Source organism: Nycticebus coucang, chromosome 9 (assembly GCF_027406575.1).
Source record: "Nycticebus coucang isolate mNycCou1 chromosome 9, mNycCou1.pri, whole genome shotgun sequence".
NCBI classification, from domain to species: domain Eukaryota; kingdom Metazoa; phylum Chordata; class Mammalia; order Primates; family Lorisidae; genus Nycticebus; species Nycticebus coucang.
The window spans coordinates 72,212,129-72,229,244 of NC_069788.1; the positions used below are offsets into that span (position 1 = coordinate 72,212,129).

General features: G+C 42.4%; 1 pseudogene; it reads left to right on the plus strand.

The window, feature by feature from the left end:
- The first annotated feature begins 2,483 nt into the window (after positions 1–2,483).
- LOC128594744 (SNW domain-containing protein 1-like) lies at positions 2,484–4,569 on the plus strand (annotated as a pseudogene).
- The last annotated feature ends 12,547 nt before the right edge of the window (positions 4,570–17,116 follow it).

Below are 17,116 nucleotides of genomic sequence, written 5' to 3' on the forward strand. Positions count from 1 at the left end.
ATGACACCTTTGTGGAGAGAAAACAGTATTTCATTCCTCTCTTCAATCACATGCTTTCTCTTATAAGAAACACTAAATATTTTATCCTATGTGCACAGGTCATGCATAGATGTGTAACAAAATATTTTGCCAAATTTTAAATTATAGTTCAGTTGACCTATGCAGTTATCTCTGTGTGTGTGTGCACATCACGCTTTTGTCCATACACAGGAGGGCAGGCAAAATTTGCAAATATGGTGTCTTTTGTTCATTTGTTTCTGATATGCAAAGAGTTAAAATTTTTTCTGCTAAATCAACCTTTGGAATGCTTATTTGTGACATTCTCAGGAAGGTCTGTCAACATAAAAATGTGTCTGGATGAATGGGCACTTACGTTTTCTTCTGGTACTTTTCTCATTTCCTATTTTAAGATTTGTGATCTCAGCTCAGTGCCTACAGCTCAGCGGCTAGGGTACCAGCCACATACACCAGGGCTGGCGGGTTCAAACCTAGACCAGGCCTGCCAAACGACAATGACAACAACAACAAATAGCTGGGTGTTGTGGCTGGTGCCTGTAGTCCCAGCTACTTGGGAGACTGAGGCAAGAAAATCGCTTAAGCCCAAGAGTTTGAGGTTGCTGTGAGCAGTAATACCACTGCACTCTACTGAGGGCAACATAGTGAGACTCTAGCTCAAAAAAAAAGATTTGTGGTCTTTATTCCATCAGAAACTTACTTTGTGACATAAAAATCTAGCTAGGTTTCTCCAAAAATGTAGCAAGCATTTTATTTATCAATAATTCCACTGTTACCTTCTAATTAGAAAAGTATTATCAAGTACTAAATTCTTACATTTTTCAGTGTTTCTAGATTTTCTATTCTGTTTCATTCATTTATCTGCCCCTTTAACTTTTAGTATATGATTGAGGGTATGGAAATTAAGAGCATCCTTTCATAGCCAGAAGGACAAGGCTTTGCTCACTCCATTCTCAAATTTTTCTTACTATCATCATCACAATAGTAAAAGAAACAATGTGACACTTAAAACTTTCAAAACCTTGATATTTATATTAGCTTTATGTAGAATTGATATAGAAAGAGGCCAAATATTCAGAAAAATGGGTCCTCCTGCACAAGAACACAGAATCACGTACCCACATTCAAGTTTCCTTCCAACGTCACTAAAGAACACATGTAACATAGATATGCCTTGATATCAAATAGATACTGAATTTTATGTTTAGATTTTTGTATTCAGTAGTCAATACACTACGGAAATTATTTTTCTTCTTAAGCACATTACTATAATGTATATATGTTCTAAAATGTGTACATTAAAATTAAAACACCATATATACTTAATTTTGTTACTTCAAAATAGTTACCAAAACACTGTAGAAGGGGAATGAGTGGACTGGAAACTAAAGTTTTGTTTCTGTGTTGCTGCTCATGAAGATGCCGGGAGCCCTCCAAGGTGTTTACCTCCCAGGTGCTACAGGCCTGTGAAGGGGGAAATCCCAGGCCCCATGGAACGGGAGGGCCAGGGCGGACAAGGCCGGGAAAGAGTGTTTGCCCCACAGCTGTGCTCCCCATCTTTATCACCCGGGACATCCTCCGAAAGGATCTTTTCCATCCTCTGTGCATTACCCGCGCAGGCAGCCTCGTGAATGGCTTGAGAGCTGCCTCGCGAATGTGGGACCGGGGCTGTGAGTAGCCTTGTCAGTAATCTCACTCCTGGCGCCCGCCGCGCCCTTCCAGGTGGTGTGGAAGGACCGGAACTAACCCAAACCCCGCCTTTGTTCTTTCGAAGCCGAAGACGTTCCTGGCCCTGGCTGTGGTGTTAGGGACAGCTCAGAGCTCCCCTCTCTCCGCTCCCAGCCCAGTACAAGCGAGGGAATCCAGACTAGACACTCTCCAAAGGGAAACGCGGCTTCCGGGCTGTGAACAAGCAGATTACCGGGCAAGGGCGAGGGCACTTCCCGACAGCGTCTTTGCGCTGCGCACTGGCGCCCACGGAAAGGCTTCTCCACGGTTCTCGCCGGTGCGTGGTGGGGTCGGGGAGCTCTGTCCGCTGTCCACGCGCTGCTTCTGGCGGCTGCAGCTCGGCGCCGGTGCAGTTGAAGGCTCGCTCCGGGTTGCGTGGGGGTCTCTGCGGGCGCTGCTGGCCCGGCCTGTGGGCTCGCAGCCCGGCGTGGCGAGCTGGCAGCGCCCGCCCGCCCCATCCCGGCTCCGTAGCGCGGGCAGCCGGCGCCGGGCTGCCCTCTGGGTGGGGCTGAGCTCTCGTTTCCTGGCTGTGTGCTGCCGTGCCCATCTGGCTGACCACCTGGCTTGGCCGCTGCTGCGGTATCGGGCCTCGAGGTCCGCGCTGCTGTCAGGGTGTCCGGGGCATCGCTGCCTGCCCTCCCCCAGTCTGTGCCCCCGGCAGCCAGCGAGCCTGGGAAGCACCTGCCAGCGGGGTGGAGGACGTAGATAGACTCAAGAAGGTAGTTGGTCTATTCAGTCCAATGTACTCAATACTAAGACACGCTCGGTCAGAGAAAAACCCAAATCCATTCAAGGTGAGGGGCCGGGGAATGAGGGAGAGGTGGATAGGGATGCTCCCCCCCACTTAACGGGCACCATATTGGGGTGTGTGGCATACCTCTTGGGGGGCGGGCGGGACACGATTATAAGAGGAAATCTATCTAACAAAGGCAAACATTGTCCCCACGGTGCTGTTGCTCGTGCTGGAGGAAGAGGAGGAAGATGGCACCAGCCTTTTACCTGCACCTACTCAGCTGTCTCAGGACCAGCTTGAGGCTGAAGAAAAGGCAAGAGCCCAGAGATCCGGGCAGACCTCACTGGCCTCTCCCTGAAGAGAACGTCCCCCATATAGGTACCGGAAAGGCTGGATACCTCGGTCAATAGAGGATTTGGGAGATGGAGGTGATTTTCCAGAAATCCACGTGGCCCAGTATCTGTTGGCTATGGGACAAAAGAAAAAATGTCAAATGCATTGGCCATTCAGGTGGATCCTGGAGGGAAGATTAAGTATGATACAATTGCTGGACATGGACAGTCAAAAGACAAGGTCGTTTATAGCAAATACAATGACCTGCTTCCAAGGGAGGCTATGAATGCAGATGATCCAGACTTGCAAAGACCTGATGAAGAAGCTATTAAAGAGATGACAGATAAGACAAGGGTAACCTTAGAAAAATCTTATCACAGAAGGTTGCTGCAGCCATGCCGGTTGGAGCAGCTGCTAAACTGGCCCCTGCTCAGTATCCAATATACACCATCTCAGCAAGGAGTAGCTTTCAACTCGAGCTAAACAAAGGGTTATTCACATGGTAGAAATGCAGAAAGACCCAATGGAGCCTCCAAGGTTCAAGTTCAATAAGAAAATTCCCTGGGGACCACATTCTCCTCCTACAGCTGTCATGCACTCCCCCAGCAGAAAGATGACTGTAAAGAAACAAGAGTGAAAGATTCCTCCTCTATCTTTAACTGGAAAAACCGCAAACGGTTATACAATTCCATTGGACAAATGTCTAGCTGCTGATGGATGAGGACTACAGACAGTGCACATAAATGAAAAGTTTGCCAAACTGGCTGAAGCTCTCTATGTTGCTGATCAGAAGACTCGTGAAGCTGTGGAAATGTGCACCCAAGTAGAGAGAAAAATGGCACAGAAAGAAAAGGAGAAACGGGCGGCACCTGTGGCTCAGTCGGTAAAGCGCCGGTCCCATATACCAAGGGTGGCGGGTTCAAACCCGGCCCCGGCCGAACTGCAAACCAAAAAATAGCTGGGCTTTGTGGCGGGCGCCTGTAGTCCCAGCTACTCGGGAGGCTGAGGCAAGAGAATCGCTTCAGCCCAGGAGTTGGAGGTTGCTGTGAGCTGTGTGAGGCCACGGCACTCTACCGAGGGCGATAAAGTGAGACTCTGTCTCTACAAAAAAAAAAAAAAAAAAAGAAAAGGAGAAACATGAAGAGAAACTTAGAGAAATGGCCCAGAAAGCCAGAGAGAGGAGAGCTGGGATCAAAACCCACATGAAAAAAGAGGATGGAAAAGCACATGTGAGGGATGAAATCCGACACTACAGGCGAAGGAGAGGCAACATGACAGGAATCTATCCAGAGGAGCTCCTGATAAGAGGTCAAAATGTAGAGAAATGAAAATGGAGATACCAGTGAGTCATTGCTCTTAGTGTGCCCAATCCTCAGACTGCCAATGAAGTTCAGTATGACCCAAGGGCATGGACAGTGAAGTCTCAGGTGGAGAAGATGAAATTTATAATGATCAAGACTGGAGAGGTGAGATATGGCCCAGAGTATTTATAGGTCCATTAAAAATCTGGACAAGGACACGTATAGTGATGACCTAGAAGCCAGAATAAGACCAACAGATTTGTTCTGGACAAGGAGTTTTCTGGTTCAGACTGTAGGCAGAGAGGCAGAAAAGGACCAGTTCACTTTAAGGAAGATTCGTTTGGCTTGGATAAGTTTTTGGAAGAAGCAAAACTTTTAGAGCATCGTGGCTCTAAAAGATTCTCAGATAGCAGCAGCCCCAAGGAACATAAGCATGAAGCCAAGAAGAGGAAGGGGTAGAAACATGTCTCTTCAAGATGAATAAACTATTATCCATAACCCTAATGATGCAATTCATAAGGGGAACACTTTGGAAATGGTCAAGGATGAAAACTAAATCTGGGTGCCAGATCCCAGCCCTACTTTTTATTATGGGAGAAAGGGGGAAATAAAAAATCTACTTTGAATTAGTTTTGTTTTTTTTTAAAGTGGGTTGTGTTTGTGCTTCTCCTACATTTCAGCATTTAAAGAACATACTGCTCCATGTATGAAATTAAGACCACTTCCTTTGTGTGACATCAGTAGTATGGAGTTAATATTTTGTGTACAAATGACTGCTCGTGAATAAATTTACCCCAACTGTGGAGGATAAGCTGTGAGGTGGCAGGGCCCCCACAGCCGGGGGAGACATTCAGGAATGACCCCCGCTGCTTCTCCTCCTTTAACAACAAACATTCTTTTCTCTTCTGCCAGAAGTCACGTGGCCCCTGCATACTTTCCTTTTTATCTTGTTAGCGAGCATGTACCTTTTCCTCCCTAAAGTTAATCTTTACCCCATGTGCTAAGATTTACATCATTTAACAACCTTGGTCAAGACACTATATAAATAAAGCTAGAAGCACAGTGCAGGGCTGGCTGTAGCCTTCCTGCTCCAGCCCTCCTGATCCCATCTTTGTCTGTTGTATGTCTTATTTCCTCATTCCCTACCATCCTCACTCTGGTTCATTCCCTCTCATGCTGGTTCTTGAAACCCAAACACGATGAGTAGAAGGATGTTCACATATTGGAACAGTCTTGCCAAATGACTTTTTCCTCCTGTTGTGCTCTGTTTTAATTTGGAGTGGGGAAAGTAAGCTCTTGCTTGGTATGACTATTATTTCAAATAAAACCATTTAGACAAAAGAAAAATGCAAACATTGTAACCTAATTCTTTGTATCCTCATATTAACCTGAAACAATAAACAAGCAAATAAATATTAGCCCACTTCTCCTCAACTTTCTAAATTTGGCCTATCTTGGGAGACGGTCTCCTGTCCCCACTCTTCTGTGAAGATGTCCCTCTTCCTTGGGCTCCCAGCCTACAATAATTTCTCTTACTACATATCTATTGTGAACCCCTTATTTAATGTTTGTACCCCTCATTTATTATTTGTATACTCTTGTGCTTAATGTCAGAGAAATTCTCTTGCTGTTTAACCCAACTCCCCAGCTCTATTCTCTTTCCTTTTCAGGCATCCCTTGCTCCAAAACCAAACAAGTCTGTTCACATTATTCTCTGCTCACAAACCAATGTTGATAATGATGATAACATCTTCCTCAACAGCTGCCTCGGGAGCGGCATCACCAGCCTTTTCTTCACAACTCTAGATAAAGGCAATGAGAAAAGAACCCTTTCTTGCAAGAAATGAAAAGAAATCTTGGAGTACAGATTACTTTAGAAAGTGGGCACCCCCAGATTGCCAGAGTGCCAGCCACCATGAGGGGCTTGAGATACCAGCAGGGAGGAGAACAGCAGAATGGGAAGCATCAGGATACCCCTCTGCACATGGTGACCTCAGCTCTGTAGAGGGAGCAACCCGTCCTCTCTCCATCACTCACGTCCTCATGTCAGTCTCACAACCCTGCACCTGGGGTGGAGTTCAGACTGGCTTCTTAGGAAGACAGAAGTCCCCTGAGGAACATGGAGAGTTACTAATTAATTAGATTAACATATTTCAGTTATTCTGTGGGTGTTATGGGATTGTTTTTAACCCTGTTGGGGATCCAAACAGCAACTTTAACTGTTTCTATGGAAAGAAAAATAGTTCCAAAGACCAGGATTCTATTTTTATCTTTTTTTTTTCTTGAGACAGTTTCACTCTGTCACCCAGGCTAACATACCATGGCATCAACCTAGCTCACAGCAAGCTCAGACTTCTGGGCTCAGGTGATCCTCCTGCCTCTGCCTCCTGAGTAGCTGGAAACTACAGGTACCCACCATAATGCCCAGCTAATTTTTCTGTGTTTAGTGGAGACAAGGTCTTGCTCTTGCTCAGACTGGTCTTGAACTCCTCAGCCCAAGCTATCCTCCCACCTCTCACCTAGCAGCCTGTAATCAGAGTGCTAGGATTACAGGTGTGAGCTATAGTGCCCAGCCCAGGATTATAGATAGATAGATAGATAGATATAGATGTAGATATGTGTGTGTATATATATATATTTGTTTGTTTGTTTTGAGACAGTGTTCTACTATGTCGCCCTTGGTAGAGAGCTGTGGTGTCACAGCTCATAGCAACCTCAAATCCTTGGGCTCAAGCCATTCTCTTGCTCAGCCTCCCAAGTAGATGGGACTACAGGTGTCTGCCACAACGCTGGGCTATTTTTTTGTTGTTGTAGTTGTCATCATTGTTTACCTGGACCAAGCCGGGTTCGAACCCACCAGTCTTGGTGAATGTGGCTGGCACAGTAACCACTGTGCTACGGGTGCCCAGCCTACATATTTTTTAAAAAGAAGATCCATTGCCTTTTCTCTGATTATAATAAACTTTGAAAATGTAGAAAAGTATAAAGAACACAAATTTAAACCATCTATAGTTTCATTTTAGAAACACAACCTATTCCTTAACCAGAGCAGTGTACACTACCAGCCAGCAGCCAAGATTTGTTTGCTGTTCCCTGGGTCCACAGCTGGGATTCATTTTCAGCTTCTATTGCTATCAGAGTGGCCACAGACTGACTTGTAACCACTGAGTTTGAACTGGGGCTGCATGGCCCCTCTGGTCCCAGCCCAGAGAGAGCCCACATACCTGTCCTACACACAACTTTCTTTTCCAGCTGGCTGGATGGAAGGTGGTCTCCAGTGCAACCTTGGAAGCCACACACTGAAGATAGAAGTGCCCCTGTCAGCCTGGGTCCTGCCACACATCTGTGAAGGAGGACCCCTGCCATCTGTACATCCACCTGCAGTGCCAATTAAGGGGAGTGCTCTGCCCCTGCACTGCCGCTTTCCTGCACTGGGTCTGCCCTTCCTGTAATCAGCCTGCCCTGTTAATATAGCTGAGGGTGCCTAGATTTCCCTCATAACCTGCGAACAAGCATTTCTTGTTTGATTACAGGCAGTCCCTGAGTTACAAACATCTGACTTACAGACAGCTCACACTTATGAAAAGTTTATATAGGCAATAGGTAAATATAGCTGTTCCATCTTACATACAAATTCAACTTAAGAACAAACCTACAGAACCTATCTCGTTCTTAACCAATACAGATGGCTTGTATTGATCATTTGTTCTGCATTCCCCATGGAATGATTCCTGTAGGATCCCTTCCTTTCCATGGCAGCAGAAGTTTCAGAGCTAAACCTGAGGCTTTGACATCCAAGAGCTCCATTGCCAGCCTTGCTGGGAAGCCTGTGATGGACTCTGGAATTTACAATTTCCTCCCTTCCTTCACTGGGGAATGAGACTACAACCCTTTTAAAACATAGTGAAGTCTAACAGATACTTATTTCACAAATCCAGAGTGTCCAGAGGAATGTCCTATCATCATGTCTAAATTCTAACTGATATCTTCTGGCAGAAGTTTCAGCACAATAAGCATATGTTGGCAGCTTGATCTAGATGCAAGGTCTCTGTCTAAATCATGTGCTGGTTCCAAGCATAAGTCAGGTGGCTCTTAGACCACACAAAGTAAGCAAATGCCCCACACTTCAAGAAAAGAACAATAGTAAATTGAAGTTAGAAGATTGAAAATGAAGAACAAGAAATGGTAAGAAAGGAAATATTTCCACTGTTTGGAAAAAAACAGAAACAAATACATATTAAAGAAACAATGAAAAAAATGGAACCAAAAAAAAAGAAAAGAAAGAAAGGAAAGCTAAAGATCTGAGAAGAATCTCAGAAACCCATTAGGCTGTTGGGTGCACAAGCACCCTGCTTCTGGAGAGCACAGGAGAAAGCGCAGACTGTCCTGTGGCTTCTTTGGGAAGGAGCTGGTTACTTACAGCTGGGCACTTCCCTCACAGAGCACAGGCATGAGATCTGGTGTCGGGGGGACCCAGCAACTAATTGAGCAGGGGAGAAATGGCACCACTGAACTATTTTGGAGAGACACAGGGAAGGTATGCAGATTGCTGAGGCTCTGAGTGTGCCTATGCCCAAGTGCACCCTGCTTGGTGTGGCTTTCTATGGACTGAGGGGACCCAGAGGTCAAACAGTTCCATGGCCTGCTTTAACTACACCTGCCAAGCTCTGGCAGTCAAGTTTGGGTTGATCTACAACTCAGCCAAATAGATCAGGGAGATTTTCCCAAGGAACTCCTTGAGTCCTAACTGGGTCACTGAGACATGATCCCTGCCCTACCAAATACATCAAACTCCTTAACTGGATCTGGAACTAGGGTGGGCTGTCCTTGAACATCTATATACTTTCCCGACCTGTGGCACCACCCCCAGGGGTTTCAATATACACTGCACAGTTTCCGCTTCCAGAATAAAACAGGAAACCCAGTCCAGTCTCCTAGATGACCAGTTGATAAAATGGCAATTGGAAATTCAGTCTGGGATTGTTCCATTCAGAGGTGGCTGTTTCTGCTGGTACTGGAGCGCCACCTAGTGTCCTTACTAATTTTTTCTCTTTAATTTTCCAGGCTATCTAAGATTATAGCATCAACAATTAAAAATATTTTCTTTCATTAAGAAGGAAATTGCCAAATTTTTGGAACAAAATGATAATGAAGATACGAATTATCATAACCTTTGGGATACCGCAAAGGCAGTCCTAAGAGGGAAATTTATAGCACTGCAAACCTTCCTCAAGAGAACAGAAAGAGAGGAAGTCAACAACTTAATGGGACATCTCAAGCAACTGGAAAAGGAAGAACATTCCAATCCCAAACCCGGCAGAAGAAAAGAAAAAACCAAAATTAGAGCATAAATAAATAAAATTGAAAACAAAAGGATTATACAACAGATTAATAAATCAAAAAGTTGGTTTCTGGGCAGCACCTGTGGCTCAAGGAGTAGGGCGCCGGCCTCATGTGCCAAGGGTGGCAGGTTCAAGCCCAGACCTGGCCAAAAACTGCAAAAAAAAAAAAAGTTGGTTTTTTGAAAAGGTCAATAAAATAGATAAACCTTTGGCTAACCTAAACAGGAAAAAAAGAGTAAAATCTCTAATTTTATCAATAAGAAATGCTAAGGACAAAATAACAACAGACTCTTCAGAAATTAAAAAAATCCTTAATGAATATTACAAGAAATTTTATTCTCAGAAATATGAAAATCTGAAGGAAATTGACCAATACTTGGAAGCATGCCACCTTCCAAGACTTAGCCAGAATTAAGTGGAAATGTTGAACAGGCCTATATCAAGTTCTGAAATAGCATCAACTATACAAAATCTCCCTAAAAAGAAAAGCCTGGGACCAGAAGGCTTCACATCAGAACTCTACCAAACCTTTAAAGAGGAACTAATACCTATATTACTCAACCTTTTCCAAAATATAGAAAAAGAAGGAATACTACCCAACACATTCTATGAAGCAAACATCACCTTGATCCCCAAACCAGGAAAAGACCCAACAAGAAAAGAAAATTATATACCAATATCACTAATGAATATAGATGCAAAAATATTCAACAAGATCCTAACAAACAGAATCCAGCAACACATCAAACAAATTATACACCATGACCAAACCGGTTTTATCCCAGGGTATCAAGGCTGGTTCAATATCCATAAATCTATAAATATAATTCAGCACATAAACAAATTAAAAAACAAAGACCATATGATTCTCTCAATTGATGCAGAAAAAGATTTTGATAATATCCAGCATCCCTTCATGATCAGAACACTTCAGAAAATTGGTATAGAAGAGGCATTTCTTAAACTGATAGAGGCCATCTATAGCAAACCCACAGCCAATATCGTATTGAATGGAGTTAAATTGAGATCATTTCTGGGTGGCACCTGTGGCTCAGTGAGTAGGGCGCCAGCCCCATATACCGAGGGTGGCAGGTTCTAAACCCAGCCCCAGCTGAACTGCAACCAAAAGATAGCCGGGCGTTGTGGCGGGCGCCTGTAGTCCCAGCTGCTCGGGAGGCTGAGGCAGGAGAATTGCTGAAGCCCAAGAGCTAGAGGTTGCTGTGAGTCCTGTGACATCATGGCACTCTGCTGAAGGTGGTAAAATGAGACTCTGTCTCTACAAAAAAAAAAAAAAGAAAGAAAGAAAGAAAAAGAAATCATTTCTACTCAGATCAGGAACCAGGCAAGGTTGCCCATTGTCTCCACTGCTCTTTAACATTGTAATGGAAGTTTTAGCCATCGCAATTAGGGAAGAAAAGGCGATCAAGGGTATCCAATTTAGGGTCAGAAGAGATCAAACTTTCACTCCTCGCAGATGATATGATTGTGTATCTGTAAAACACCAAGGATTCTACTACAAAACTCTTAGAAGTGATCAAGGAATACAGCAGCGTCTCAGGTTACAGAATCAACATTTATAAATCTGTAGCCTTTATATATACCAACAATAGTCAAACTGAAAAAACAGTTAAAGACTCTATTCCATTCATAGTAGTGCCAAAGAAGATGAAATATCTGGGAGTTTACCTAACAAAGGACGTGAAAGATCTATATAAAGAGAACTATGAAACTCTAAGAAAAGAAATCGCTGAAGATGTTAACAAATGGAAAAACATACTATGCTCATGGCTGGAAAGAATCAACATTGTTAAAATGCCCATACTACTCAAAGCAATATACAATTTTAATGCAATCCCTATTAAAGCTCTACTGTCATACTTCAAAGATCTTGAAAAAGTAATACTTCATTTTATATGGAATCAGAAAAAACCTCGAATAGCCAAGACATTACTCAGAAATAAAAACAAAGCAGGAGGAATTACGCTACCAGACCTCAGACTATTTTGATCACTATAAATCGATAGTGATCAAAACAGCATGGTACTGGCACAAAAACAGAAAGGTAGATGTATGCAACTAAGAGATGAACCCAGCTACTTACCATTATTTGATCATTGACAAGCCAATCAAAAACATTCAGTGGGGAAAAGATCCCCTATTTAACAAATGATGCTGGGAGAACTTGCTGGCGACCTGTAGAAGACTGAAACTGGACCCACACCTTTCACCATTAACTAAGATAGATTCTTACTGGATTAAAGATTTAAACTTAAGACATGAAACTATAAAAATACTAGAAGAAAGTGCAGGGAAAACTCTTGAAGAATTCCACCTGGGCGAATATTTTATGAGGAGGACCCCCCAGGGAATTGAAGCAGCATCAAAAATACACTACAGGGACCTTATCAAACTAAAAAGCTTCTGCACAGCCAAGAACACAGTAAGTAAAGCAAGCAGACAGCCCTCAGAATGGGAGAAGATATTTGCAAGTTAGTCTCTGACAACTTTGTCTCTGACAAAGGTTTAATAACCAGAATCCACAGAGAACTCAAATGTATTGGCAAGAAAAGAACAAGTGATCCCATCTCGGGGTGGGCAGGTGGGCAAGGGACTTGAAGATAAACTTCTCTGAAGAAGACAGGTGCACGGCCTACAGACACATGAAAAAATGCTCATCATTCTTAATCATCAGAGAAATGCAAATCAAACCTACTTTAAGATATCATCTAACTCCAGTAAGATTAGCCCACATCACAAAATCCCAAAACCAGAGATGTTGGCATGGATGTGGAGAAAAGGGAACACCTCTACACTGCTGAAGGGAATACAAACTAATATGTTCCTTTTGGAAAGATGTTTGAAGAACACTTAGAAATATAAAAAAAAGATCTACCATTCAATCCTACAATTCCTCTACTAGGTATATATCCAGAAGACCAAAAATCACATTATAACAAAGACATGTGTACCAGAATGTTTATTGCAGCCCAATTCATACTTGCTAAGTCATGGAAGAAGCTCAAGTGCCCAGTGACCCACAAATGGATTAATAAATTGTGGTATATGTACACCATGGAATATTATGCAGCCTTAAAGAAAGATGGAGACTTTACCTCTTTCATGTTTAAATGGATGGAGCTGGAACATATTCTTCTTAGCAAAGTATCTCAAGAATGGAAGAAAAAGTATCCAATGTACTCAGCCCTACTAAGAAACTAATTTATAGCTTTAGTATGAAAGCTACAACCCAATTATAGCCCAAGGATATGGGGAAAGTGGAAAGGGAGGGGAGGGGAAGGGGGAGGATAGGTTGAGGGAGGGTAATTGGTGGGACCACACGTATGATGCATTTTATGAGGGTACATGTGAAACTTACTAAATGTAGAATATAAATATCTTAACACATCAACTAAGAAAATGCCATGAAGGCTATGTTAACCAGTTTGGTGGAAATATTTCAAATTGTATATAAAACCAGCACATTGTACTCCATGATTACATTTAATGAACACATCTATGATTTAATTTAAAAAATAAAAAATAATGTTTCCTTTCAATTTTTTTTTCTTCCTTTTAAAAAAAGTCTTTTTCTTTTTTTTTCCTTTAATTATCTCTTCCAGGGCACCAAAGAAGATTATATTAAATAGTATCATTTTTTCCTTTTAAAATTTTTATTTCATTACTATTAATATTATTATGTTTTGGGCGGCGCCTGTGGCTCAGTCGGTAAGGCGCCGACCCCATATACTGAGGGTGGCGGGTTCAAACCCGGCCCCGGCCAAACTGCAACCAAAAAATAGCTGGGCGTTGTGGTGGGTGCCTGTGGTCCCAGCTACTTGGGAGGCTGAGACAAGAGAATCGCCTTAAGCCCAGGTGTTGGAGGTTGCTGTGAGCTGTGTGAGGCCACGGCACTCTACCGAGGGCCATAAAGTGAGTCTCTGTCTCTACAAAAAAAAAAAAAATATATATATATATATTATTATGTTTTATTCTTCCTTTTTTACCTTCTCTCTCTCTTTCTTTCTTGTACCATAGGGTCATTTAAACTCCATAGCATAAAGTTAAAAAAGAACAAAGGAAAGGAGGAAAAGAGAAAAAAAGTTAGGGTAAGGAAATAAAGAAAAAGAAACCATACATAAGGAAAAACCAGGGGAAAAAAAAATCCCACAAAATTCTAGAAAAATGAAGAACCAGAACAGATCAACTCCCCCAAGGGATCACAATGGAGCTACCACAGAAGACTCCAATTATAAAGAAATTGTAGAAATGACAGAAATGGAATTCAGATTATGGGGATGGCAAATATGGAGGGAATTAAAAGAATGTGGAAAGCCATCAAAAATAAGTCCAAAAATTAACTAGAGGGTGGCGCCTGTGGTTCAGTGGGTAGGGCCCTGGTTCCATATCCTGAGAGTGGCAGGTTCGAACCTGGTCCTGGCCAAACTGCAACAACAACAAAAAAATTAACTAGAAAGTCACCAAGTAGAAAATTTCAACAATTTTAAGCCATGAAGAAGAAAGTATGTCAGAGCTTGAAGATAAAGCTCTTAAGTTACTCCCGTCATTTAAAGAGGCAGAAGAGAGTAAAAGCAAATTAATTCCTTAGATTACTCTCTCATGGGACTACATGAAGTGTACAAACATATGAATTATAGGTATCCCTGAAGGAGAAGAAGAGAGTTCCCAAAGCATGAAAACTCTATTATGGCTGAAAATTTCCCAAGCATCACGGAAGATTCAGACATACCCCTCTAACTACTAGATGCATATTAAGCCCCAGGATGATATACATCCTGGCCAAAATTAGAATGAAAGAGAAAATTCTGCATGCAGCCAGACATGAGTGGCAGCTGGCTTATAAGAGAAAATCCATGAGATTAGCAGCTGATTTCTTAGCAGAAACTTTACAAATCAGAAGAGAGTAGGCTCCTACCTTCCATCTTCTCAAAGAAAACAACTACCAACCTAGGATTCTGTATATCACAAAACTTTTATATTCAATGATAAGCAAACATTAGGGAAATTGCCACTATATGACCTGCTCTGCAGGAAGTACTCAGACCTACAGTATACATAGACCAACAAACAGACCCCTAGCAAAGCAAAGACACTTCAAAAAAACGACAATGGCTAGCCACAGCTATGGCCAAAGTGATAAAACAAGGCCCCACACTACAAGATGGCCAGAAATCTATCCTACTTACCAATTCTCTCAATAAATGTGAACAGCTTGAATTCCCCACTGAAGAGATGCAGACAGGCTGACTGGATGAAAAATACAAGCCAAATATATGTTGTCTTCAGGAAATACATCTAACCCCCAAGGACAAATTAAGACTCGGGTGAAGGGCTGGAAAACCATATTTCATACACATAGAAATTAAACAAAAGCACAAGTTTGGAGTCTTACTGCAAGTACTATTGACTTCAAAGCAAAACAGCAAAGACATACAAAGACGGACACTATATACTAGGAAAGGGAATAATTCACAAGGATTGTTCGATCCTAAATATTTATGCACCCAACTTAAACACTTCCTGTTTTATGAAGCAAACTCTGCTTGGTCTGAACAATATGATAAACAACAACACCGTAATAGCCAGGAACTTCAATACCCCATTGACAGAAATGGACAGATCCTCCAAGCAGAAACTAAACAAAGAAAAATTGGACTTAAACATGACTCTAGAAGAAATGAGCTTGCTTCCTTTTCATGCCCCAGTCCCAGCAGGGTCCCCTCCCCTGTCCCAACTGTGACAGAAAATTGGACTGTTCAGTCAGTCCTGGCAGTTTGCATCTAGTCCGTAACTTAGCCCCAGGCCATGGGAGACACCACCTGGTTTCATATCAAGCCACTGTGAGGTTGCTCTCAGCTAGGCTGATGGCATGACACTCTAGCCTGGGCAACAGAGTGTGACTCTATCTGAAAAAAGAAAAAGATAGTTCTTTTTTTTTTTTTTATTGTTGGGGATTCATTGAGGGTACAATAAGATAGTTCTACAATCTATAAATAACATGTGGTGAACCATCTTATTTCAACAACAGAATGTCACAATAGAAGTGATGTTTTTGTAGACTCCATTACGTCTGAGAATGTTACTGTTCCATTATGCTGTTCAGTGTATTCTGTGAATGGAAATGTTTATCACAATATTATTCCTGAAATATGAGTAAATGCAGTTTCTTAAAGATGGTGCTTATATGACCTGCTCTACAGGAAGTACTCAGACCTACGCTATAGGTCTTAGAATGCTATATATATGACGATGGTACTTAGATTGCTATATATATGATGTTGAGAACATCATGGTGCTTAGAATTGGTACTTAGAATGCTATACATATGATGTTGAGGACACTGTTATTTCAGTGATTTAGAAACATGCTCATAATATGTTTCTGAGAAACCTGTAGGCTTCCTGATAATCTTTAACAACAGGAAAGGTCTCTGGCCAAAGAGCTACCTCAGGGTCAGAGGCCAGAACCTATCCAAGGGCCCTCACAGCAGCCCTTAGACAGTGGTCATTGCTACTTGAACACCTATAGCCCTCGCCAGGCCCGAGACAGATGATACCTCATAACAGACACGCAAAGTAGGTAGGGATTTGAAGTTCCCAGAAGTGATAAGGAACTCTTATCTCTCAGCTCCTGCTGGAAGCCTGGATTGCATGGCAGGGCACAGAACCCCTTGGGAGCCTATTGCTACTGGGGCTTGGAAAGAGAACAGGAGGAAAACAAAGGGCCGTGTGAGTCTAGTGTTCATGTTAGGAGTGGAGTTGGCAAAGGCTGGAGAGTCATGCCGTCAGAATGGGCCCCCTAAAGACCAGTACCAGAACAGAACTAGAGTCCAAACAGGTCACTTCGCCTCCAGAGGCAGGCCTGCCCAGGACCAGCTGCATAATTTGCAGGGCCTCATGCAAGATGACAATGAAAGATTGGAGCTATTGTAACAGGTTATTACAGACCAAATGCCTTAAAACAATAGACACTAATTGTCTCATAGTTCTTGTCTCATTTGAAAAGATCCAACAGTGTATGGTGCCCCATGATCGCATTAATATACACAGCTATGATTTAATTTTAAAAAAGTGCAAAAAAAAAAAAAAAGAAAAGATCCAACAAAAAAATAGTGGTATTACAAAAATTATTAAGAATGTCAGGCTGGTGAAGACAGAGCATTAAACCAGCATGGGGCCTTTCTAACTGAAGTATCATGTGTGACAGTCCAGGTCTTACCTTCATGAAGCCAGTTCTAGACCCAGCACGTGGAGGAGCACACTGTTCCGTTCAACTGTCACCTGAGGCCTTGTCACACCCGGGCTTTGCTGCACCAGCTGCCAGCGAGATCCTTACAATACCTTTTTTTCCCTCTGGTGCTGGCTGGGAAGTTTACTTACACTAATATATAAAGTGAACACTTGACGTAGAACATTTATAATTCAAGAGAAACATAGTTCAATTTTTTTCCCATGGGCCAATATATAAACAGATATTTTTCTGAAGATGTGTAAACAGCAATGAACACATGAAAAGATACTCAAAATCATTGGCAGTTAGGAAAATGAAAATCAAAACCACAAGGAGATACTACTTTATATCCACTAGGGTGGTTATAACTAAGAAGACAAATAATCCCAAGCATTGGTAAGACTGTAGAAAGATTA